This window comes from Melozone crissalis, unplaced genomic scaffold (genome assembly GCF_028551555.1).
Source record: "Melozone crissalis strain CALT ecotype California unplaced genomic scaffold, PUWL_Pcris_2 ptg000041l_1, whole genome shotgun sequence".
NCBI lineage: Eukaryota > Metazoa > Chordata > Aves > Passeriformes > Passerellidae > Melozone > Melozone crissalis.
The window spans coordinates 6975212-7000573 of NW_026535819.1; the positions used below are offsets into that span (position 1 = coordinate 6975212).

The window sequence follows — 25362 nt, forward strand, 5'->3', positions numbered from 1 at the left end:
CAAAACACTTCTTAGAATAAAATGGCCAAGCCGGGGCTCCGCCTTGCTTTCCTCTTCCCCATTCATCCTCTGTAGCCCGCTCCAAGCCCCTCCTCCGGTGGCAAGCCCAGCCTCTCGCTTCCCTCCTGGAGCTCTTTTCATTTTTATTTCTAACCCCCTCTCCATTCTCCCTGCTGCCTCTGCTCTTTCCCCCGATGGCTACGAACTGAGCAGCAGAAGAGAGGGGGGGCACAGGAAGGGGGAAGAAAAAAAAAGCAAGAAAAAGGAAAAGGAAGAAGGGGAGAAGCGGAATTTTATTTTTTTTTTCCCTTGCCTCTGCCCTTAATGCCCGCGATCTGGATCAAGGAAGGGGATTTTCTGTCTGAGCATGAAAAGGACTGCTAGAGCCCCAGGATTTTCACGCCTGCAGTCTCAGCCCCGCACCCAGTATGCGAGCTGGACAGAGAAGCTCTCCCACAAGTTCCTACCGAGCCGAATAAAAGCCACGGGCGAGCCGATCTCCGCCACAGAGGGACATTAGCATCAGGTAAGGCGGGCGAGCGCTGCTGCGCTGCGGCTGCGGCGCTGCCCGTGCCCGGGGCCGGCTCCCCCGTCCTGCCGCGCGTTGTGTAACGCGGCCCCTCCGCTGCCCCTGCCCGCGGGGATGGATGGCCGAGTCCCGCAGCTCCGTTCTGCACGCGTGGTGCCGGGATCCGCGCACTGGGAGCGCTGGTTTTTACTGGGGCAGCCCCCCCCACGCCCGGAGCATGGCCGGAGATTGGGGTTCAGCCCCGGCGCGGCTGGGCTGGCCGTGGGGGTGGCAGGCAGCCAGGATCCATCTGTATTCCGGAGTATCCGTACATCCCGGAGCAGGGGGGGACCGTCCCCAAGGAGATGGTGTCATCTCCAGTTAATCCGCTGCTCCGCTTTCGCAAGTGACAAGCAAATCGCGGAGGAAAAGGAAAGTCTGTCGCCTCGAATCCCACACTGGGCTGATTGCCTCCACTTCCAGCGGGGATGGGAGACAGCGGCAGAGCCGGGGGAGGGTAGGGATGGCGGGGAGCTGCACCCCACGGTGCTGGAGATGGGTTTTCCCCACATTCATTTTCCCCGTTCCGTGCTGCTTGCGAGGCTGGTGTGGAGCGTAACTTTGCCTTTTTCCAGTCCTTGTGGAATGGCGGGACGGAGGGCATCTCCATGCCATTGCATCATCCCCGGGGTCTAAAGCCCCAGAGACCATCTGGAGAGAGGAGGGGGGTTATAGGTGTGTGTGTTTTGGCTTTGGAGAGTTCCCCCGTGCTGGTACCTGAGAGTGGGGAAAGGGAGGAGGTGTCACTTCTTGGATGCAGTCTCCTCTTCATGGAGGGAGCCCAGCAGCAGATGAAATGCTGGCAGAATTGGTGTTTGAATTTAGCCGTGTGATTGACATCTGCACTAGGCAGGACAGAAGGGTCCTTCATGCTTTACTCTGGCTGCTCATCTGGCTGCATAATAATAATGTGTTCATGGCAGTAAATCTGCTTTCCCAGGAGTTGTAGAGAAGTATTTGGGAAGACAGCGAGAGGAGGAGGGAGCGAGTAAAGAGGAGATGTGGCTTTGGTGTAAGGAACATGAAAGGCTTTTGAAAAAAAAAAAAATTCCTTATAAAGGAAAAATATCGATCAGCTCTGCTTGCGAGTAGCAGACAGACAGCCCTGGACTCTCTCCCTCCCACACACCCCAGACAAGCCACCGTGCTCTCCCTGGAGCATGTACAAGCCAGGCACAGGCAGCACATGCTGTGGAGCTCACAGCCCACCCCAGGCTCAGACACAGCCCCTCGGGCTCGCTCTGCAAACCCCTCTCCAAGCTCTGCAGCCCTGCAGCTCCTGCACGCTCAGCCACACAGGTGGGATCCACGCACACTGAACGGGCAGAAATAGCTGCACTGATATTCTTATTATGTAAATCAAACCTTCAGAAGTTCACATGAGCACACACACACACATGCTGTCGTCTTTGCAGGGCTCGCTGTAGGTGGTTTGTTCCTCCAGTGTAGCTTTCTTCTTTTGTAGTTGGCTCCAAGCATTGATTTGGGGTTTGTCTGACTCCAAAGCCCTTTGCAACTCAGCAGAAAACCCTCTACATTTGGTGTGTCTACGCTTGTTTTACAGCTCTTTGCAGATTCCCAGGACTCGGGAATGATTTCACTACTGGAAAGGCAGACGAGCAGCAGGCAGGGAAGCAGGGAAATGGCTGGGGGAGAGGTGGCATTTCCATACTCATCATGCCTTCTCTGATCAGGAGCTGGAGTCTGGGAGTATGGGAAGAGCTCTGCTGGAGTTACATGGCTTTAGAATGTGTGTGAGTGTGTGTGAGCAGAACCACACACACATGGATGGCTAAAACACACAATGCAAGGCTCCACTTCAGTCTCACTGTGGTTCAGAGAAAGCCCCTCTCATCCTCAGGGGACAGATGCTCCCTTTGCATGCTCCTTTGATCAGAAATGAGAGTGGGCACAGGGGGATGATGTCACTGGTGTTAGAGGTGCTTAACATCCCCCTCTGACCTTCCTTCTCTTCCCCTCTTTCCATAGGGCCTAGTGAGGACACAAGCCTCCAAGAGCAGGAATATAATGAGGCTGACTAAAGTCTGTGTTAAAACTTTGGAGAGGAGGAACATATGGTGAATTGGCTAGTTTTAGGTAAAATGTGTCCCAAAAGAAACGGCACGGGATTTGTCTCTATTCCCTCCTAACCACCAGTGTTTACTACATTGGGAGTATGTGTAAGGCGGATGCTAAACACTCCGTGGGAATGGGTCTGCCAGCAAACAATAGTCATTGTTGTCTCTGTGACAGAAATAGTTCAAAGCCAAATCCTCCCATCTTTGAGCAGGCAGGAGCCCCACCAGCTTCTCCAGGTGCATTGCTCGGGAGAGCGTGGCAGGAACTGACTCCAGAGCCAGGGATCTGCACCCAGCTCCCAGGAATGGATGGGGATTTCTAGACTTTACCCAGGACTTGGTATTTACAGCTGATGCAGAGATGTTGAGATAGCAGGAAAAAATTGATTGGGGAGGGCTGGAAAAAATCACTGAAGAACGTAAATGAGGGTGAAGAAGCTCCGAGCACTGTGAGACACGGCGTTCAAAGGTGGGAAATCAGGGAGGGATCCCCCAAAAAGGGAACACACCCCGTGCCCTGCTCAGCCTGCTCAGCCTTGTTCAGCCCTGCTCAGCCCCTTTCAGCCTGGTTCAGCCCGGCTCAGCCCCATTCAGCCCTGTTCAGCCCTGTTCAGCCCAGCTCAACCCTGTCCAACCCCGCTCAGCCCAGTTCAAATCCGTTCAGCCCGGCTTAGCCCGGTTCAGCCCAGTTCAGCCCCGCTCAGCCCGGCTCAACCCTGTTCATCTCTGTTCAGCCTCCCTCAGCCCAGCTCAGCCCCGTTCAGCCCGGTTCAGCCCCATTCACCCCAGCTCAGCCCCACTCATCCCGGCTCAGCCCCGTTCAGCCCGGCTCAGCCCCGTTCAGCCCGGTTCAGCCCGGTTCAGCCGGTTCAGCCCCGTTCAGCCCCGCTCAGCTCCGCTCAGCTCGGCTCAGCCCGGCTGCGCCAGCGCGGAGGGCGGGCGGTGCCGCCGGGCCCCAGGAGGGGGCGCTGTGGCTCCACGGAGCGCCAGGCGCGGATCAGCGCGGAGCGGAGCGGGGCTCGCCCGCACCCCTGCCCGCATCAGCGACCATCCCTGCCCGCATCACCGCCTATCCTTGCCTGTATCATCCCTGCCCGCATCAGCGTCCAGCCCTGCTGGCATCATCCCTGCCCGCATCAGCATCCATCCCTGCCCGCATCGTCCCTGCCCGCATCAGCATCCATCCCTCCCCGCATCACCGTCCGTCCCTGCCCGCATCATCCCTGCCCGCATCACCGTCCGTCCCTGCCCGCATCACCTTCCATCCCTGCCCGCATCATCCCTCCCCGCATCACCGTCCGTCCCTGCCCGCATCACCATCCAGCCCTGCCCGCATTCCCCGGCAGCATCCCCTGCCCGCACCCCCGCCCTCATCCCTGCCCGCACCCCTGCCTCCATTCGCCGTCAGCATCCCCTGCCCGCACCCCTGTCCGAATTCCTGCCCGCATTCTTCAGCATGTAGTCATTCTCGCCTGCATCCCTTCCCGCATCCCTTCCCGCATCCCTTCCCGCATCCCTGCCTGCATCCCTTCCCGCATCCCCCGCCCGTATCCCCAGCCGCGGATGAAGCGGAGGGGCCGGGGCCGGGCGCTCGGTGCCGGCGGGGCTCCGCTCCTGGAGCCCCGGTGCGGCTGGGCGGGTGCGGGCCGCTCCTCCCGCTCCGGAGCCGCGGGGCGAGCGCAGCCTGCGGGGAGCCGGCCCGGTGCGAGCAGGGATCGTTCACCCGGTGATGAAATGCAGCTACTTCTGGGACAGAGCCCAGCAGCTTTTCCGTGCCAGCGAATACTACAGGGGAAGTGAAAAATCACTTCATGCATTGGAAGTGCAGAGATGAACTTAGTGAGGCAGAATATAAATTACCCAGACCGTGGAAGCTTGTGCCCAGTTGTTTGATTTACACCATCCTGCTTGCAAAAGTATCATGAGATTTTTAACAACTGTAAAGACCTTGGCCCATTTCCTTCCAGGCCACTTAGAGCAGCTTTTTAGAAAGGGAGAATATCCACACGCACAGAGAGATCTGGACTCTAAATAGATCCATGGACTGGGGACTGGTCCTGCTGTTCTCCCTCTCCCCTGGAAGATGGCTGCCAGAGCAGGATGCAGAGTTAGGGAATGGTGCTGAGCTGAGTCAGGGCAAAATAAATATCTCCTCCTGGCAATGTGTGTGCTCCAGAGTGTTCTTGGGTGCCAGGGAAGGTTTTCCCCTGCCTGCTGTGCCTCTGCATGGCTATGTCCAGCTGATGTGCTGGGCCTGGAGCAGGTCTGGCCAGGGCTGCAGCGGGCTGGTGGCTGCAGGTGGTGAGGAAAAGGGAAATGTTATCAAGGAGAGAGAGCTGGGGAAGCAAAGTGAATATATCTACCAGGTACTTTTGTCTGGAGAGAGGATGGGCAGAGCAGGACCAGATAAATGAGGTGACATTCCCAGGGTTTGGAGTAGGCACGGGACAGCTGTTGCTGGCTTGATGAGCTAAGCTGTGCAGTGCCAGGGAAGGAAAAGTCCTGACTAGTGGGAGGGAGGAATGGGAGAAAGAGCAGGAATCAGAGGAGCAGCTGATTTAGCATGAGCTGAAGGCTATGGAAGGATTTAAGTTTATTTCAGGAGTGCTGGATCACATCCCAAGTGGAGGTGGCATTAACTGGGTATATGAACGTGTCATTTTGGAAGGAAAACAAGAGTCAGGCCCAGGATTCCCCTGAGCCTGGGCTGGGGAGTTTAACACAACATTTACAGCCCCCTGCTTGGGGAGTTGTTTTCCTGCAGCCTTCAGGCAGAACCTGCAAGCAGCTTCACAAAAAAGATCCTTATTTGTTTTTGCTATTTGTTCTTCTGAAATCATATGTTCTACATCCATTTTATTGTTGCCTGCACGGCGCAGCTGGCAGAGCTCAGCCCTGCACAGAGCAGCTGCTGTGGCTGAGTGGGACCCACGGTGGCACCCGTGGTGGTGGCATGTCTCTGGGTGTTGACATGGCATTCCCCAGTGCTTGAACTCTCTCACGTGTGATTCCTGGCTGCTGTTCCAGGAAAACAACCAGTTGCACTGCTGATGGATCACCTCTTCCAGTGGCAATAGGAATAGCAGTAAGTCATAGAGGAGTGAATAATCTAGAGAGGGTCGCCTGCAGAGGAGGATGGAGTGAATTGCCTTTGCCAGACACATGCTGTTGTTCACTGATGGAAATGCTGGGCAGAGGTAGAAACTGATGTGCCAGAAGCACCAGTAGAGCTTTGCAGCCCTAGAACAATTCTGTGTGTGTGTGTGTTAGCAGTGGGCACTATTTGGTGGGGTATTTCCATCACAGAGACATCTTCCCTCCCAGACAGTCATGAATTACAGCAAAGTCAGCTCACAGCTGACACACCAAGCTGTGAGAGGTTCTCACACAGAAGACAAGCTCCAAAAAACCAACAAAACCCCAATGATTTGCTCCAGCGCTTTTTGTTGGATATCAAAAAGGAATATAGGAATAGAGGGAGCTTTCCCACCCATCCATTCTCCCCACTCCCAATTTTCAATAGAGTAGCTCTGGATCCTGTGGTCTTTTCATGCCTGGGACCTGTATCATTGCTGTCTTGATAGGAAGTACATCTTTTACCCTGGTATTTAGAGAAGATACATCCTGAAGCCTACGACAGGTCTTCTTACAGCCTGGACTTTAATATCTTTGCATATTACAGCTGGAATATGTTGTACAGCAAGTTCCTGTGAAAAGCTCGCAGCCTCTCGCTGTAAATCACTGCAGCCTGTCGAAGCCAGGGCCGTTAACTGGCTCTGTGGTGAGTGAGGATCTCTTTCTTAGGCTTTGATTTAGAGTGTGATTTAGAACCTGTCCTGTGCTCTGGACTCCACTGTGTCCATCACGGTTTTGGATGCGGTTTTGGCCAGAAGTCCTGAGTCGGCACAACCGATCCCATTTAGCCATTTCTTTACCTTGCCCTGGCTGTGTGTGTGCCTGTCAGATACATTGCTAACCCTGGAGACCCCTGTGGTAATTTATCCTCACAGGTGTAGATGCTGACTTGCTAAGCAGGGTAGAAGACAGGGAGGGTGAGCTTTGAAACCATCACCTCCTGCAGGCAGCACATTCCAGGTGAGGTTGCGGGAGCAGAAAAAAATAAATAAAAGGAATTTGTGGAAAATCACAAAGCAGCTCAAACTAACCGGGGGAAGAGTGAACAGAAATGAGCTGTGACCCCCAGGGAGGAGGCTGGGGATTCAGAGCAGGCAGGAGGAGCGGGATGAGCAGGTGGGAATCCTTAGCTGGACTTGTGGGCTCAGTGGAGCAGGCACCAGCAGGGCAGGGCGCGGGCGCTGGAGCAGCCGGGCTGCTCTTGGCGCGTGGCTGCTCTGCAGGCAGGTACAGATGGCGAGCGGGTGAGCAGAGCCCTCTGACATATGCTGGGGTACATATGTGGCTCTGGGTCCCTCCTGGCTCGCACCACCTTCCTGCCTGGACCAGGAATGCTATCCCAGCCATTTCCCACACTGCTCCGTGCTGAGCGAGGTTTGCAGTCAGAATCAAAGGCGTGTTTTGAGGCAGCGGCGAGAGCTTTGGAGGTACAAGCTGAGAGCAAAGAATGCCTAAGAAATACCGAGGAAGTCAAAGGGAAGGACTAACAAAGCACAGTGTTTGTGCTAAAATTGTGAACAGAGAGAAGAAAGCAGCAACAAGGATCCCTATAACATAGCCTTAAGACGAGCAGCTATTTCTAGAATTGCTTATTGTCATGTCGTCCAAATTTGGAGTCGCTTCTGCAAAACAACTCCAGGCTTTGCTGTTTTGTGCTGGAGAATGCTGATAATGTGTTTATCTGCCATTTCCACTCTCCTAAAAGAGAACTGTAAAGTATTTGAAAATGATGGACCAGGTTTTAGGCCAGTGAATAGATAAATCTGGTCAACCAGGGAAAAGAGACCAATTAGGATTTTCCTGCAATATTTACCTAAAGTAACCAAAGAGTGAAATTTGAGTTTAGAAATATTTAAATAAAACTAAACTAGTCTTTTTGTGCAATTAGAGATACATGTGCATCAGTCCTTTTTGCTTTTTGGGGGAAGAGTTAAGGTGAAAAGACTGATTAGGGCTGGAAGTGTTGCTCAGGGAATTTGCTGGAGGGTGAGAGATGAAGGAGGGATATATTTTGCTGATGAAGCTGGCTTGGGCCTTGTTAAGACTGGAAAAAATTGAGAAGTGTTCTAACCACAACAGTAGGACACTAAAGGGATCAGAAAGACATGGATGAGTGCTGTCACTCCTGGGATAACCTTTCAGCTGTGACATGCAAAGTCAGTGGTTGTCTGAGGACTGTCATCTGCAATGCCAGATGGAATATCCTCTGTGTGACTATTTCTTTATTGATTCCTTTCATGCTTTGTGTTTTAATAACATTCTGCAGTAATGGAGTAAGTCACAGGTCGTCTGTGGAAGTATTTTTTTGGGGAGGGGGGGTTTAGATCTAGTACTACATAACTTCCTTGGGTGTCTCCCAGCTTTCTATGGGAAAGACAAGGAGTAAATAATAACCAAATCTCAATTTTCTCTCCTCTTTGTGACTGGATAAATGTCAAAATCACTCCTCTTGTCTCAAAGGCTGTGCTGCTGCAGGATGTGTCACTGAGTGCTCAGATATTGCTCAAAGTTTATCAAACACAGACTTTTTCATAGCTGGGCTCAATTGTCACCGACCCAGAGCAATCAGAACCACAAAGAGTCCGATCCTGCAATTGGAATCACACGGATAAATTTTTAATTACAGCCCCATGGACATAATGAAACTGATTTCCAAGAGCAAAGCCTAAGCAACAACAGCAAATCCATACACACGGCGAGTGCAGAGTGAATCATGTTTATGGTTCATCAGTATGCAGCTTCTTTGTTCCAAAATGCTGGTCAGGAAGGCAGAAGAAATATTCCCTGGGATATTATAAAGACTAACATATCATCAGAGGGAGAATCAATGGAGATTGATGGCAAATTAGATGGACACTTGAGACATTAAAAGGAAGGATGGAAAATAGAAGTGATATTATAATTGAACCATATTAATACATTTTAAATTGCTTTACAAATATTAACAAGTTAAATAAGGGAAGGCTGGAAATGATAGTTCATCTAGTCTGGGAAAGCTGGGAGTGAGGAGGGACATTCGGGTTCCAGCACAAAGGTATATGAAGGTTAAAATGAAACGTGATCAGAAGTATTTTAACACTTTGATGATAGAAGAACAAGGGGACACATCAAAATTAAAGGGCACAACTTTTAAAGGAAATTAAAAGGAAATAGTCCTTTCTTCAGTGTATAGTGAAGGCACACAATTCCCTGCTGCAGGATGTGGCTGAGATGAAAGTCCGGATGGATTTGAAGTGTAAAAGGCTACATAACTTTGTAGCAATTAATAGCATTTGCAGCCCTGCAATCTGGGACAATGGTAATCAGGTCTCAGGCTTCAAAGCAGAGGATGACCATCTTCTGGGGTCAGGAAGGACATTTTCTCTCTGCATAAAAAGAACATAATATGGTTGGCCAGGTAATGTGACTGCCTATGGTCGATCCCGCTGGAAGCTAAGTCAGCAAGAGATTAGCAAATTGCTTCTGTGGGTGCTGGATTAAGGTATTATAAAAAGGTTTTCATCAATGCCAGACAGAATATCAATCCAGCAATCTCTTCTTCTGTGTCAACTCCCACAAAAGTAATTTCAGTGATTAGAATAGATATTGAAGTGGGACATGAAGCGGGTGGTTCCAGGCAGCAGCAGTGACCCTGAGCTGCACAGCTCAGTGTCCTCTATCAGCACCAGCATCTGCAGGATGGCACAGAGCTGGCATGAGCCTGGAGGCTCCCAGAACCAGGTTCTGTAGGGACACAAACTCCCTGTGCCCAAAGGCCTGCTGCCTGGACAGAGGAGAGGGAGAAGAAACAGGGAATGCTGTCACCTCTGCTCATACCAGAGGAAATGCAGACCAAGGCTTGGAGAACAATTCAAATCCTGTCAGTAGAAGCATTTCAGTTTGCAATCTTGCCTTGACAGATTTTGAAAGTGGTTGGTGGCTAAAGGTAGCAGAACATTACAAAAAACAGGACCTTAAATACTGCCATGGGATATGGGGAACATTTGGAAAATCAGCCCCCAAGGTGTTCGTAAGATGTCACCTTAAAAATCTGCCCAAGCTGACTCAGGGAGGCTGTGACAGGACAAATGGGTGCATGAAAATCTGAGACTTAACCAAAGCAACTTGGTAGGAGTGACAGGGTGGACAGAGATCAGCTATAGAGCCGTGTCCTCTCCCCATATATTCCCCACAGTCCCATCCTCCTGAGCGTCCCAGGGTGACTCTCCCTGTCTGCCTTGTGCTGGGCACAGTCCAAGGGTCATCCACCATCACTGTGCTGCTGGGATTGAGGAGGAATGTGCCTTTCCCATAACTTTCCCATCAGCCATTCTGTTCCTGGTGCTGGACATAGAATTTGGGTGAAGAGAAAACAAGGCTGCCGAAGTTCAGCTTCAGCAGGTGGCACTTGCTGAGGGCCACTTCAGCACTGGCCGTGAGCACCTCTGGGTGAACAGAGATGCTCTCTCATGGTCAGGTAATAAAGCAGTGCTCCCTTCAGAAGGATGTGCAGCTGATGGCTGTGAGGAAAACACATCAATAGATGGGATAAAGTTCTGACAGGCGTGTGACTGGGAGGAAGGAGGTGGGAGCTGGTGCTGGGAACACAAAGTTCGCTGCTGGGGCAGGTGTGAATGCTCAGACAAATTGCCACATCGGGGAGGAACGAGTCCTTTGTTTGCTGGATGGTAAAAAAGAGACAGATGTGAGTGGCAGGTGCAAATCTGCCGGTGAGGTGTTGTGGAAGTGTGATGATTACTGTGCTCATGGCCTGGGCTGGGCTGGGAAGGATGGATGAGGGAGTTTTTGTTCTGCAAAATTCACCAGAAAGATGCATGCAAAAAAAAAAATAAATAGCTGTAAGGTAAGACTGCAATTTACCTGCATTATTGGAAGATTGATTTCTGATGAAACGAGCAGAGAAAGGAGGGGAATAAAATTTTATGGGTAGCAAGAATGGGGATCAGAGGTCTAAAATGGCAGCTGTTAGTATTCTTGAAGGATTGGCTCAAATGAGACTGCACAAACCAGTGCAAGCTCCTGATTTCCAACCATCTGCATTTAGGAAAGAGAGGGAGACCAGCAGGCTAGCCTCAGTGCAATTCTGCTGGATTTCCCCCGAGAATCAGAATTGTCCCTGCATTTCAAGTACCTGAAAGCCTTAAAACACTGCTAAGGCTGAAAGGTGAGGCGAGGGTCGCGAGCGAGAACGGCTGTCAGGAATAAGTAGATTGTAGTCTAGGCTGGATAATTCAGGGATCTGCAATAAAACTGGCCAGTGACAGATAGTGAATAAAAGACTACAGGTATATTATGGTTTACGGAGCACAGGACAGATGTGTCTCTAAGGAAGATGAGATAAGGAGAGGAAGGCAGCAGTGGCTGCTTTGGGATGCAGCAGCACTGTGTGAATAAAGCAGAGCTCTAGTGAGATAGTTCAATCATGGTGCTGTCACTGACATGTTATATACGACCTTGAGCAGGTCACTTAGGCTGGGAGCTTTGCAGAAGAGCTTTTTAAATGCATGTGTTTCCATGCAAAGGAGCTGAATCCCTTCAGTGCTACAGCTCTGAGCCTCCAGCTCACACAGCGGATGGGAACTGCCAGGGAACTTGGATCCAAGTTTGGCATGAGGGAAAACCTGGATTTTTTAAAGAATTCAGCAACCTCTATCCTCAGGAAATATAATTCCTCAAAAAGTAGTAGTCAGCTATGCTGACTCTTTACATTTCCAGCACTGGGTAAAAGCAGTGCTGGTTTCCCTCTCCCACTCCTCCACCCCAATAAAATGGCTCCTTCTTCAGAAATCTGGCCTGAATTAATCTTTCTTCTCATTGCCTAAGATCACTGGCAGAGCTTGCCTTTTACTGGAATAGATAAGGGAAGGACATGGTAATTGTTACTGTTTGCCTCCCTTGCACACAGAAATGACTATTTTACATACACAGTACATGAAATGAAGTTTGCAATTGCACACACACACAGAGACATGTGCATTGTTCTTTGAAGAATGCTGAATCAAAGCTGCTGTTTCATATTAATCTTTTTCCCAACTTCAGCATTTGCAGTAAATAGCAATTAATGATAAAGCTGCCTGCATTAAATAGAAGAGCAAAAGAGGCTGATAGCTCCTTCCTACCAATGCATCCTGCTGCAGCGCTTCTCATTACTTTAAGTTTGAAGACAGATTTTGTCCATGGCTGCACTTTATTTTTTTCTCATTGCTGCTTCTCTGAGGCAGCTCTTCTGTAAAGCCTTGATACCAGGGAAGTGCAGTCCCCAAACCCTCGTGTGTCACAGCACAGGGACACCTTTTGATGCTGCTGGGGCATGACTTTCCCTCTGTGCTGTGGCAGGCGTGGATGGAAGGGCTGGGGACAAACACACTCTGCTGCCCTTGCACAGCTCTGGTGTCCAGACCTCCATCAGCAACATTTGGACTCAGGAAAGGGAAATCAACAGGAGAGCTGAGACACACTCTGGATTTTATTTTTAGGTGTAAGTTCAAAATTCCAGGTGTCACAGATATCTTTTATGGAAAATCCTTTCCTTAGGATTTTTCCTCCTGAGAAGCTGGGAGGCCTCAGGAACAAAATGTAAACAATGGTTATCTGCTGCTGTGGAATGCAACAGGTGCATCTGTGATTGGTCCATGTTGGATGTTTCTAATTAATGGCCAATCACAGTCAGCTGGCTCGGACAGAGAGCCAAGCCACAAACCTTTGTTATCATTCTTTCCTATTCTATTCTTAGCCAGCCTTCTGATGAAATCCTTTCTTCTATTCTTTTAGTATAGTTTTAATGTAATATATATCATAAAATAATAAGCCTTCTGAAATATGGAGTCAGATCCTCATCTCTTCCCTCATCCAAGAACCCCTGTGAACACCGTCGCAGGAAATCAACAGGAGAGCTGAGACACACTCTGGATTTTATTTTTAGGTGTGAGTTTAAAATTCCAGGCACTTGAAGGGATATGAGGACTGATTCCCAGCTCAGTAACGCACAATTTTTGTGTTCAGAGACTCAGGGTGCATTTTCCATGCCCCACATGCAGAGTGTTCAAGCATGCAGCATCTGCTGGGACAGGGCTGCAGGACTGTGGAAAATGACAATAACCCACTGGAGGATTCGTGCTTGCTCATGTTGCCCAAAACTGATGTTAATAAAGCAAAATATACCCAGAACCGGGTTACTTCTGAGGGGAAGCTTGTTTCCTCCTCTTGGAGAAACTCCAAGAGCAAACAAATACAGGGAGCTGAGATCTTTGGCAATGTGGAAACATCCACAGATATTTAGATGCTCAATTCCTACACGCATACCTAATTTTCTTTAAATCCTCTGCATTCAGGGAGCTGAGCAGGTGCTGCTTCCCTGAACACCTCCAGGACTATGATTGCTGTGAGCAGGGTCCTGTGCTGGAGAAATCGTACACAAAAATGGGTGCAGACCCTGCCTGAGGAGGAGCAGGATCCCTGGAACAGGCTGTGCCTGTGTCTCATTCCGAGTGCTCTTCAGGGGTTTGAGTCAGGGATGGCTGATGGAGGGAGCTCTGATGCTTTTTTATTTTTTTTTTTTTTTTGCTTAATATCACAGGCACTTGGACATCACATGTTCCAATTTTCTGTAGGGACTTTGTGCCTGTTTGGTTCTGTGGTGATCCAAAAAAAAAAAAAAAAAAGGGAAAGCCAGGAGAAGTGAAAAAGAAGAATTCAGAGAAATAGAGGGTGAAAAGGGATGGTGTCACTGTCTTAAAATAAACCAGCAGCATATGGCAATTTCTAATGGAAAAAGTAAATTCACTCTTCAGATTATTTCCTGGGAACTTTTCACTCATTTTTGATACAGGGCTTTGCTCATCTATTTTGCTGTAAATCTAATTATTTCATTTTAAGTTCTCTGTTGAGTGCAGGTTTAGACTAGAAGACAGCAAAGGACTCTGAAAGTCACCAGCTTAAGGAACTCAGAGAAACTCAGCCTTGCTGAGATCCCTCATGTTGTTATGAAGATCTGACAGACAGTTATTGGAATTCCTGGTAGGAATAGGTGAATAATGATTTCTCTCTGGTTTTTTTTTTCATCAGTTTAGCACTGGAAGAAAAAAATGAAGGGAAAAAATTACTTTTAGGTATTTAAATATAATTAGTGTGGTGGGGGAAGAATGAATAAGATTTTATATTTGAGACTAAAATGAAAAGAGAATAGAAAATAATTTTAAAACTTGAATTTTGTATAAATGAATAACTTTTTTTTTTCATAACCATATTATTTCACTTTTGGCTGGATTTGGTTTTTTTTTAACATTTCCTTCTGGATCCACTTTATAGACATCTCATCATGAAGCATTTACATTAAGAAATAATGCAGTCGTGTACTTTGATTATTTTAATTTTTTCCCATCCCACTTTTTGACAGTAACTATCTCATGAATTCAGTCTGAATTAATAAACATTGGCAGACAATCCCCAAGCACTTTTCTGAGCCTAATTTTAGGATGTGTTAAAAACAATGTCTCGCATCCTTTAGTGCCTATGATTGCAGTTTCCTTTTTGCTGCACACAGTTAAAGACAATTCCTACCTCAAATAGCAGATACTCAAAGGGTCCAGAGTGATGGGAGATAAAAGGAGAAAATAAAAAGATCTGTCTGAAGTCAAAGTAAATCAGGAGCAGAGCCATATAGAGATGACGATGGTCTTGACTTCATTCCCTGCTTTCTCACCAGCCTGGGGATTAATTATAAATCTCTTTCTCACCCATTAGATTTGTCTCATACTCCTTCTACTCCTACACTTTCTCATTCACACCTTCAAGTCTTTGCTACTCTTCCTTTAATCCAACTTTCCCGACTCTCCAATTTTTGCAGGCTTTCCTCTCTTCTCCCCTGCTCCTCCTGGAGAAGATTGCTAACGAAGTGGCAAGTGTTAATAACATGTCTTGGCTGTGCCTGCTGTGATGGAGAAAGGAGGAGCGGGGTGGGTGAAGGAAAGCTGCAAAGAAGGAGGATCAGGATGATCTGAGCTGATTTCAGGCTCTGGATGAGGTGCAGGAAGGCAGAGGAAGCCCCTGCAGATTCAGAAATCTCCTTGCAATGGGAGCAGAGTCTGAACTGAGTGTCTCAGGGGAACATCAACATATCTGCAAGGTGGTGTCGCAGACATCTTTTATGAAAAATCTTTTCTTTAGGATTTTTTCTCCTGAGAAGCTGAGAAGCCTCAGGAACAAAATGTAAATAATTGTTATCTGCTGCTGTGGAATGCAACAGGTGCATCTGTGATTGGTCTCATGTGGTTGTTTCTAATTAATGGCCAATCACAGCCCAGCTGGCTTGGACAGAGAGCCGAGCCACAAACCTTTGTGATCATTCCCTCCTATTCTATTCTTAGCCAGCCTTCTGATGAAATCCTTTCTTCTATTCTTTTAGTATAGTTTTAATGTAATATATATCATAAAATAATAAATCAAGCCTTCTGAAACATGGAGTCAGATCCTTGTCTCTTCCCTCATCCAAAAACCCCTGTGAACACCGTCACAAGGTGGGACTTGTCTCCTCAGGGATGCAGGGGCCAAAGCAAAGGCTTCCAGGACTGGGGGATGTGTAAGGGAACCAGCAGAGCCCTGCCCTGTGCTGTGGCAGGAGCTCAGACCAGGGCACCCTGCCCTTGATTTGTGTGGCTGGGTCTGTGCACAGGGGCTTGTGGCACTGGAGGAACATCAGCTGTGGATGTGCACATCCAATGAGTCAGGGGTGCTCCCTGTCTGGCTGTGAGACGGTGCTCCCTGTGCTGGCTGTGCTGGAAGAGGTCCCACAGCCATCTGCTCTGTGCCACAGGTCCCACCTGAGCCTGGGGTGTCACCAAAGCTTCCTGCAGGATCCCCTGTTTGTCACTGCAGCCTCTGCCGTGTGGTCCCTAGGAAAATCTGGGCAGAACCTGTGGGTTTAGGGGACTGAAGTGTTTAAGGGAGACGCAGGAGAGCCCCTGGGCTGGCAGCTGCAGCTCCCTGAGGAGCACAGGCTAAGCCCACAACAGCTGGTGGGGACAAACTGTGTTCCTGTGGGAACAAAAATGTTGTCTTGTGTGACCGTGTTCACAGGGGTCTTATGTTGAAAGAAGAGATGAGGATCTGACTCTATATTTCAGAAGGCTTGATTTATTATTTTATGATATATATTACATTAAAACTATACTAAAAGAATAGAAGAAAAGGTTTCCTCAGAAGGCTGGCTAAGAATAGAATGAAATGAATAACAGAGGCTTGTGGCTTGGACAGAGAGTCTGAGCCAGCTGGGCTGTGATTGGCCATTAATTACAAACAACCACATGAGGCCAATCACAGACCCACCTGTTGCATTCCACAGCAGCAGATAATCATTGTTTACATTTTGTTCTTGAAGCCTCACAGGTTCCCAGGAGGAAAAAATCCTAAGGTAAAGATTTTCATGAAAAGATGTCTGCGACAGTCTTGTCTACAGGAGGAGGGACAAAACAAAAGTATAAATTAGAGGGAAGTTTCCTTGAGCTGCTCTGTTCTGAGAATATTATACCAGGAATAAAATGTCCAAGAATAGCTGTCTGTCATTGTAAGCAGTCACCTAAGCCATGATAGATAACTTCAGGCTATGTCTTCATGAGCACATCAGACTCTAAATACTCTTCTTTCTTTGGAAACTCCTTCCCAACACCTTTGATTTCACAGGGATAAGCCAGCTATATTTCTGTTCTGCATTGAATTTAACACTCATACAAAATTATGTATCTAGCCAACAATTTATTATCTAATTTGATGTCTGTAGTTGAGGAAAGACTATTTATCCTTTCCCACAGCAGTTTCTCTTTCTCTGGCAGCTCTGACTAGCTGCTAGGTGCCCTGGGGAATGTCAAGGCAGAATTAATTAATCATGACCAGCCACGGAGGTGTTTTTCAGATTTGGATTTGGCCAGCTGATTGCACAGGATCTTTCTGGGAGTCAGGCTGTCGGAGACACAAATGTGACACTCGCTCTGGATTGCTTTCAAAGTCACTTTGGGAAGCTGCAGGGGCGTGCAGGATCCATCCAGGGTGAGGAGTTCCAAGCAGGAGAATGTATGTAGGCTGGTGGAGGGGACTGCTCATGCTCTTTGGCAGGACACCATGCCAGGGAAACTTTAAAGTGCCACTCAGCATGCCCTGTCCTTCCCCCAGCCCACAAAGGTGTGAATCTCTCAGCATTCCCGTGGAAGCCTTGCAGGCATTCATTCTGAACGTCTCCCTTGGAGCAGGAGGAGCTGTGATGGCACCTGGCACTTGCCAAGCTGGAAGTCACCCCTGGGCCTGCCCACGAGTGATGGCAACGCCGGCCAAGTGCACAGGCTGTGCTGAAACGGCACTGTTTGTTTTACAAACAGCTCTCAGCTCTTCCAGGCCTTCCTGCCTTCCTTTGCAGAGCCTGGCTGAGCATGTGCTGCTCTTCCTGGTCAGTGATCTCCTCCTGGCACTGAGGAAAGGTCAAGTGTCCATGCCAGCTCTGTTGGATCTGTCAGCTGCCCTCGGACCCTCAGGCGCTGCAGGGCTCGCTGTGATTTGCAGAGTCTGGCACGGATGGGAAATATCTCCCTGCAGGAGCATTCCTCCTTTCCAAAGACACTCCACAGTGTAACTTGGTCTAATGAAGCATTTCCCTCAAGGACTCTTCCAGGGGGTAACTCCATGCTCAGTTGTGTGATGGTGTTCACAGGGGTTCTTGGATTGGGGAAGAGATGAGGATCTGATTCCACGTTTCAGAAGGCTTGATTTATTATTTTATGATATATATTACATTAAGCTATACTAAAAGAATAGAAGAAAAGCTTTCTTCAGAAGGCTAGCTAAGAATAGAAAGGAAAGAATGATAACAAAGGTTTGTGGCTGGGGCTCTGTGTCTGAGCCAGCTGGGCTGTGATTGCCTATTAATTAGTAACAACCACATGAGACCAATCACAGATGCACCTGTTGCATTCCACAGCAGCAGATAATCATTGTTTACATTTTGTTCTTGAGGCCTCCCAGCTTCTCAGGAGGAAAAATCCTAAGGAAAGGATTTTACATAAAAGATGTCTGCGACACAGTTGTACTTTTTCTGTCAGAGGGATGGGGCTCCAATACTGCAGATGTGCTGGTGACAAGGGGTAAGGTCAGCTCTCAAGTAAATTACCCAGAGTTTTCAAAATTGATCATCCTCAAACCTCCTTTCCTGCCTTCGACTTGTTCCATTGTTGCCTAACACAGAGACAAATTGAGGCACTTTGCTCCTTCCCCACCCCAGAGATGAGGCCCCGAGCACGTCAGCTGGGATGGGATGGAGCCATTTGTGGGGCGGGGAGGTGGCAACATCAGCTTCCAATGGAAGTCTCAGACTCCAGCAGTGCTCACTATTAGCCAAGAGCTGTAATCCATAGTGACAGGCCAGCTGGAGCACGAGGACACATCCAGGCAGATCTGCATTCAGAGGTGCACTCCCAGCAGCTGCGTGGGGGAATTCAGATTTCCAACCACAGAGCCTGGCGCACCGGGCATGTCCCACTCAGAGGAAAAGCAGACTGGAAAGCCCCTCTTCGACTGCAAATAAATCTCCACAAGTTGGGGATGCTTCTTTTTATTCCCACTGGAATCAAAGGAATGGATGGAGTTGCCTTGCTGCAGACTCAGATCCTTGCCCTCCCTTTCTCCTCTTGCTTTGCCCTTCTCTTCAACCCACTTTTCCCACCACCTGCATGGCAGAAATTCACAGGGAGTGATTCCTCTCTGTTACGTGCAGGGGAACAGAAATGTGGTTTCAAATAAGCAAAAAAAAAAAAAACAAAAAAAAAAACAAAAACCAGGTAGACTTCCAGGAAGGAGGTGGAATACATCTTTTAAAAGTACGTAAGTGGTTTGGAAGACAGAGGTCCCAGGAGGTCAATGGTATTCAGACTTTTAAATCCCTGATGCTCAGGAAAACGTTGCATACAAATTCCACTCTGGGAAAATCTGCATTTTCTTCTTCTTGTTCTTCTATTTTTATTTTTTTTTTCCTTTAACAAGTAGAGGAGTTGGTTTTCTGGTGTGCAGAAGGGAGAGGAGCTGTACTTTGCTGTCATTGAGTTGACAGAGCTGCTTGGAAAATGGACAATTTCCTTGGGAAATTTTTGCCTTTTGACATGTGGTGGCTTTTTATAAACTTCAGTGTGAAGGAGAACCATGATCCCACAAGGCTCTTATGACCTAAAATCTAAAAGCAATAATAATTTGAGATCATTGATATCTTCTGTTCCCTAGTGCTGAAGCACTAAGATGCTGTGGGAAGTATTTGGCATTGTATGATAATACATAAAATAAACAGCTTTATGCATTGTATAATGTATTCCAAACATATACCAATACAATACGCAATGTGTAGAAATGTCAAAACAAATTAATTGAAACAATACAAAAATAATGTGTTTATTTCCTCAAAATTAAACATTTCAACATGACTGAAATGAAGAGAGAAAATCAAACTGATTTGTTTTGACACTTTAAAAGCGAAAAAAGTTTGTCAAAATTGACGTTCCCATGCAATATTTCGATTTTGAGGGAGCTGCGTTTTCCTGCGAAAAACTGTTCTGTCAAAATTTTTTGACCAGCTCTGCTTAGAGTCTATCCAAACAGACAAGCATCACAGCCAAGACTCTCAAACGCTCCAGGTGGTCAGGAGATGGATTAAGCACAGAGCAGAACAGTCTCAGAGATGGAAATAAATGCAGCTCACAGCTAGAGGTGGCCTCAAGTGTGGGTAACAAAAGGCTGCAATGTTGGAGATGCTCAGGCCTGGGTGGTGTTGAACTTTAATCCCAGAAAGGATTGAATTCCTCCAGTTTTAAATTTTTTTAGCATATCTGTGTTGCAGAGCTGGTGCACTGATGGGAGAGGGTGTTTGTGATGCCAGTGCAGATCCTCAAGATCCTCTGGGATTTTCTAGCTCTTGGCTTTGGTTGGAGCCTGGCTGGTACCAGCCTTCTGTGCTTGACAGATTAATACTGGTAAGGAGGAGATGGCTTTATTTTCCACACAGCCTTCTGTCCCAGTGGAAATCCCAGGCTCAGGGCTTGGGGAATAGGTGGAAACGCAGTGCTGCAGCTAGATTGGCTCTGGGATTCAGGGCTGCTGAGAACAGCTTTGGGTAGGAGTTCTCCCACCTTCGTGATACACAGCTTTTAAATCTTCTCATTATATAAATGCAGTTCCAGGTTAATGTGAGTTTCTAATTTAATACGCTGTTCCAAATTAAGAGTTAATATGGTATTTGATTATCTTTTTGCAATGAGAATCCAACCCAAGGCTCATTGACTTCAATAGACTTTGCAGGAGAACCTGCAATGGCAGAGCCTGAGCTCCAGATCTCTGACTTCTGCTGCAGAAGCTGCCCATGAAATGCTGTTATTTGGGGCTAACACTCATTCTAACTCACTTTTCTAGCCTGAATTGATGTGCAGTGCATCTAATGTCTCCTCTATGAGGTGGCTGGGTTGCAGAAGGGGCTGACCCTGGGTGTTTCCAGCCTCAGAGCAGTGCCCTGCACACCTCGACCAGTGATTTGTGGAAATCACCTCTAATCCATCCCCCAGGGAGTTGCAGGGACATGGAGCCCCCATCAGGGACCAGCTGTGCTCCCCCTGGCCCTGCCTGCAGCTCTGTTCCCCCACAGCAGCCTGAGCCATGCCACCCTTGGGAGGTGCCACCCTGCTTCCAGAGTGCCCTGGCAGGGGTTAAATGCACAGAAAGTTTTATGGCAAATTCCCCATCCGCTCAGGGGCATAAGGAAGGTGGAGCTGCCCAAGGCTGGAATTTGTGACAGCTCAGAGTCCCTTTTCTCCCCCTCTTCAGCTGCCCCTGCTTCTCTTGGCTCCATCCAGCTGAGTGGTGGTGAAATGTGGTGCCCAGAGGAAGCTCCAGTGGTGCCTTTCATCCTGGCGGGCAGGTTGGCATTATCCAAGCAGCAGGAGAAGGAATAGATTTTAGTGTGGATTTTAACCCCTTCTGCTCCTCCACTCTTAGAACACAATAACCCAGCCAAAGGCTAAGCTCCTTTTAAGAGAGACAAGACAAATGTAAAGATAAACCATTCACAAAGATTAGGAAATCTCAGCTTCTTTTACTGAAAGAAGCAGTGGTAGTTTGCATTTCCCAAGCCCTGTGGAGTGGGATCACTCCATGTGAGTTTAGGTGACAAAGTCTCTTCCCAGGAATGAACTTTGGAACAGAAATACTGCACAGACTCTCAGGTGTGATATATGAGTTGACTTTCTTGGATTGAAAATTACAGTATTGCTCTCCAGAGGAGTTTTGGCACCAACTTTTTTTTCCTTCAGCCTCTCAGCTTACAGGTCCCAATTTTTGAAATGGAATATGTTAGAAAGACTGGCACCAGGATGGAGAATTCTGAAAGCAAAACCCAGGATTTCTGGATGCTGGCACAGGCCTCATTAAACTGAGGATTCAGATTACTCTTTCCTGAATTTCCAGTAAAAATTGAAGGGAATAGTATGATTTTTGCTCAGTTTATTGTGCCTGGTTTGCAGGTGTTTCTTTTTCCAAATTGTGAGAAAAGTATTAAATGAATTTGGATATTTCCTCTTGTGCATAAATTACAAAATCTATTTCAGCTCAGTCAAAACACACAGCTTAAGAAAACACTTGATTTTGATTTTCAATGTATGTTACTCAACATGTAATGAAAAACAAAACACAATCTTGAACCAATCCCTTCCAAACGGAACACTCAACATTCTGTTCCAAAGAAAAGCTGACTTTATCAAAATGCCTTTTTTTTTCCCCCCCTTAAATCAACAAATTTCTACAAAGTGTTTTGCCTCTGATGAATTGGCATTTTCCTGACATGAAATGAGCAATCCAAAATAATTCTAAGCAGCTCTGTGGCAAGTCCCAGTTAATTCTGGAATAGTAGCATGAAGGTGCGTGGGAAGGGTACTGCAAGGAGACGTAAGAGATTTGGGTTGAATTCCTCAAGCAGTCATAAAATGATCTGGGACAAGCCATTAATCTACCCCATGTCTCAATTCCCATCCTGCTGAATGGAAAAAAGCAGCGTTTCCCCATCTCCTAAACCCGCTGCAAGGATAAAAATCTATTAATGCTTGTAAGATTACTGACTTTGATATGAGGTGTATAAATACTGAGGAAGACAGAAGATAGAGCTGCATTTTTTGTGTAACTTAAAAAGAAATTATGGGGAAGTGGACTAACTAGGACAATACTTTAATAATAGTAGGAATAATTTCAAGTTCAGGGCAGTGCTTAATAGAAATCACTGCTCAACACCCGCCATATTTTTTTTTTTTAATAAGCAGCTCAGAAAAAGTGCAATTTATCATTATTATTATTATCATCTATATTCATTCTTCTGTCTCTGCCACTTCACAAATGAGAGGAGTTCCTCACAAACATCTACAAAAGCGAGCTCATTATCCAGTCTCCCTATTTTTAACTCTCATTTGTGACAATAGCTATCAAACTCTTGCCAACAGTTGGGCTGCTGGTGTGCTGACACCGCTGCTCCGCAGCCCGCTGAGTGGGATTAGCTCACTGTTCCCTTGCCTTCCCCCATCTGTCCCTGGCCATCTGCTGTCCTTGCTCTCCTAAATGGATTCTGAGCTTTTTGGGGCGTGCACCGCCTTGCTGGTTGCTGTCTGTGCAGCACCCACTGTTCCAGACTTGGATTCAGCAGGATTGGCTTCGGAATCGCAGAGTTTTGAGTGGGAAGGGACCCATCAGGATTGTCCAGTGCAGCTCCTGTCCAAACACCCCAACAACCCCACCCTGGGCATCCCTGGCAGCGCTGTCCAAAGGCTCCTGGAGCTCTGGCAGCCTTGGGACTGTGCCCATTCCCTGGGGAACCTTTCCCTGAGCTCCAGACTGAGCTGCCCTGGCCCAGCTCCAGCTGCTCCCTCCAATCCCATCACTGGTCACAGACAGATCCATGGGGTGAGATCCTCCCTTTCCACCTCCCCTTGTGAGGAACCTGAATGCCACAACTTCTCCTGAGTCCCCTCTTCTCCAGTCTGGACAAACCTCAGCAGCTCCTGAGACTGAAGCTCCTGAGGAGCTCCTGAGAAGAAGCATCAGCTTCTGAGGAGAAGCCTCCTATGGCTTCTCCTCTAGACCCTTCACCATCTTCACAACCCTGTGACACTTCCTCATAAACCTGTCCCATGTACATGTGTGCTGGAGCAGAAGTTAATTTTAATTCTTTTCCCAACCTAAGGAACACTGTGAGAAGGATCTCTGTGACCATGTTCACAGGGGTCTCAGGATGAGGGAAGAGACGAGGATCTGACTCCATGCTTCAGAAGGCTTGATTTATTATTTTATGATATATATTATATTAAAACTATACTAGAAGAATAGAAGAAAGGATTTCATCAGAAGGCTAGCAAAGAATAGAATAGCAAAGAATGATAACAAAGGTTTGTGGCTCGGACTCTCTCTTAGAGCCAGCTGACTGTGATTGGCCATTAATTAGAAACATCCAACATGGACCAATCAAAGATCCATCTGTTGCATTCCAGAGCAGCAGATAACCATTGTTTACATTTTGTTCCTGAGGCCTTTCTGCTTCTCAGGAGGAAAAATCCTAAGGAAAGGATTTTCCATAGAAGATGTCTGTGACAGATCTCCTTTCCACACAGAGCCCTGACCCAAGTGCCTGTGGAGCCCGGAATTCACAGCAGTGACTTTGGCACCTTGGCCAGCAGACTTATGATCAGGACTTTTGGGGTTGGACTCCCTCTGTACAGCACCACCTGATTTTGTGGCTTGGTGGAGTCACCTGCTACTCTTGCTTGGTTTGAAGCCGCCTCTCATCCTCCTCATCATCACACCAGGAGTTTATAATTAGCTGAAATGTGGGGACAAACAAGCTAAGAGCAGGTACAGCACTGTTACATTACAATTCTTGACTCCTTACAGGCAAGGAGTAATTGGAGTTTCTGCACAAAACCTGCTCCCTTTAGGCTGCTGGCTGAACTGCATTAATAAAAGAGGGTTTGTGGGGTGGTTTTCGTTCGCAGAATATTCTGACAAATTGTGAGCAAAGTGTTGATAAACTGAAAAGAAGAAAAATCTTTTCTCCTACAAGTCATTTGGGGTAAAAAGTGATATTTTTATCACTGTTCCATCTGAAGGGCGTGGAAAGACAAATCAAAAGGAGAAAAAGCTCCAGTAGTTTCAAACTGAGATTTGGAAAGCCCTTTGGAGCTCTCACAACCCAAACACTGACATGTCCCAATCATTATTTTTTTCAGCATGAGCAATTTGGTGAAAGTGAAGTGAATTTGTGGACTCTGTTGGAATTTTTGGAGAGGTATTTCTCATCTTCTCTCCTTGCCTTTCCTCACCCAAAAATATTCTGGCTGATGAATATCCCGCAGGTCTAACCACTCATGCATATTTAAAACTGGAGTGGTGAAAGAATAATGCAAATTTAGACACTGATCGGAGCAGAATTACTGAGATTTGGGGATGGATTAGCCAATCACTGCCTGAAATAGTGAAATCCCACTTCCCTGAAAATACAGCTTTACAACCATTTGGGATTTTACGGTGTTGTATGCCACAGTCACTCAGAGAGCCACTGCTGAGTTGCAGCTCCAGCCCTGACTCAGGCAGGTGTCAGTGTCTGCAGCCTGAGCTATAAAGACATCTAGGTCACAAGTGCCCAAATTCTGTTTTTCCAGAGCTCAGGTTTATCCTCAGCAGTTCATATGAGTTAAACTCTGACAGATTGGCTTCCCTTTCCATCCCCATTGCCTGAGTTCCTCTGGCCCTGACAGAGGAAAGGTGTCCCCAGCTTGCTTGGGTTGCTGGGCAGGGTTTCCAAAGGACAAGATGTTATCTTTCCAATATTTGCATGGGCCATCTCTCATTTAGCCGACAGGACAGAGATGTTACTGCTCCACAAGTTAAATCCTAAAGGTGTGGGGCAGCAATTATCTGTCCATGAGTCTGAGTGCACAAACTCAAAGCAGGCATGGCTGAATAGAAGCTAGAGTAGCACATCCTGTACTTAAAATTAAGGGTACACTTAATCTGTTCTCTGAAATGAGGTCAGACATTCGTCACTTTCCAGGGTTGAGCTCTAAACTAACATAAGCTGTTTCATCTCTCCCCTGACACTTCAGTCTCTTACTAATTTATCAGCATCCTAAAGCCGTGTGTGAAGTTGCTGAAGAGCAGAACTGTTTCAGATACAAATAGCAATTGTTAGCCTCTTCCCTCTGGTAAATGGCAGCAGGCAGAAACCTCTCTCAACCTGCCAACAACCAAATGTGGGACACGAGGAAGAATTATTGGTGCATGAAGCTTAAAGAGATAGGGGACTTATTCCTGTACTGCAAATAATGTGTTCAGTAATTTCTCTTTCCTGAGTCTGCATTTCTGATGGAAATAGTTCACAACAACGAGCATGGGAAAACAGAAGGGATGTATGTGAGATCAATTTGGATCTAATAGAAGAGATAAATGAAAGGTACAGGGGTTAGGGGAAAGGTAGAAAATCCCAGGAGGCAGAGGAGTGTTCACAGCAAGCGATGGAGAGTCAGAGCACCT

General features: G+C 47.4%; 1 protein-coding gene across 1 annotated transcript in view; it reads left to right on the forward strand.

Moving 5' to 3' along the window:
• Window positions 1-120: 120 nt before the first annotated feature.
• Window positions 121-25362, forward strand: part of BRINP1 (BMP/retinoic acid inducible neural specific 1) — a 92889-nt gene continuing 67647 nt past the window's right edge. Inside the window, exon 1 of the mRNA XM_054284118.1 lies at window positions 121-526. The gene's annotated coding sequence lies outside the window, so the exon portion shown is untranslated. The remainder of the gene's footprint in view (window positions 527-25362) is intronic.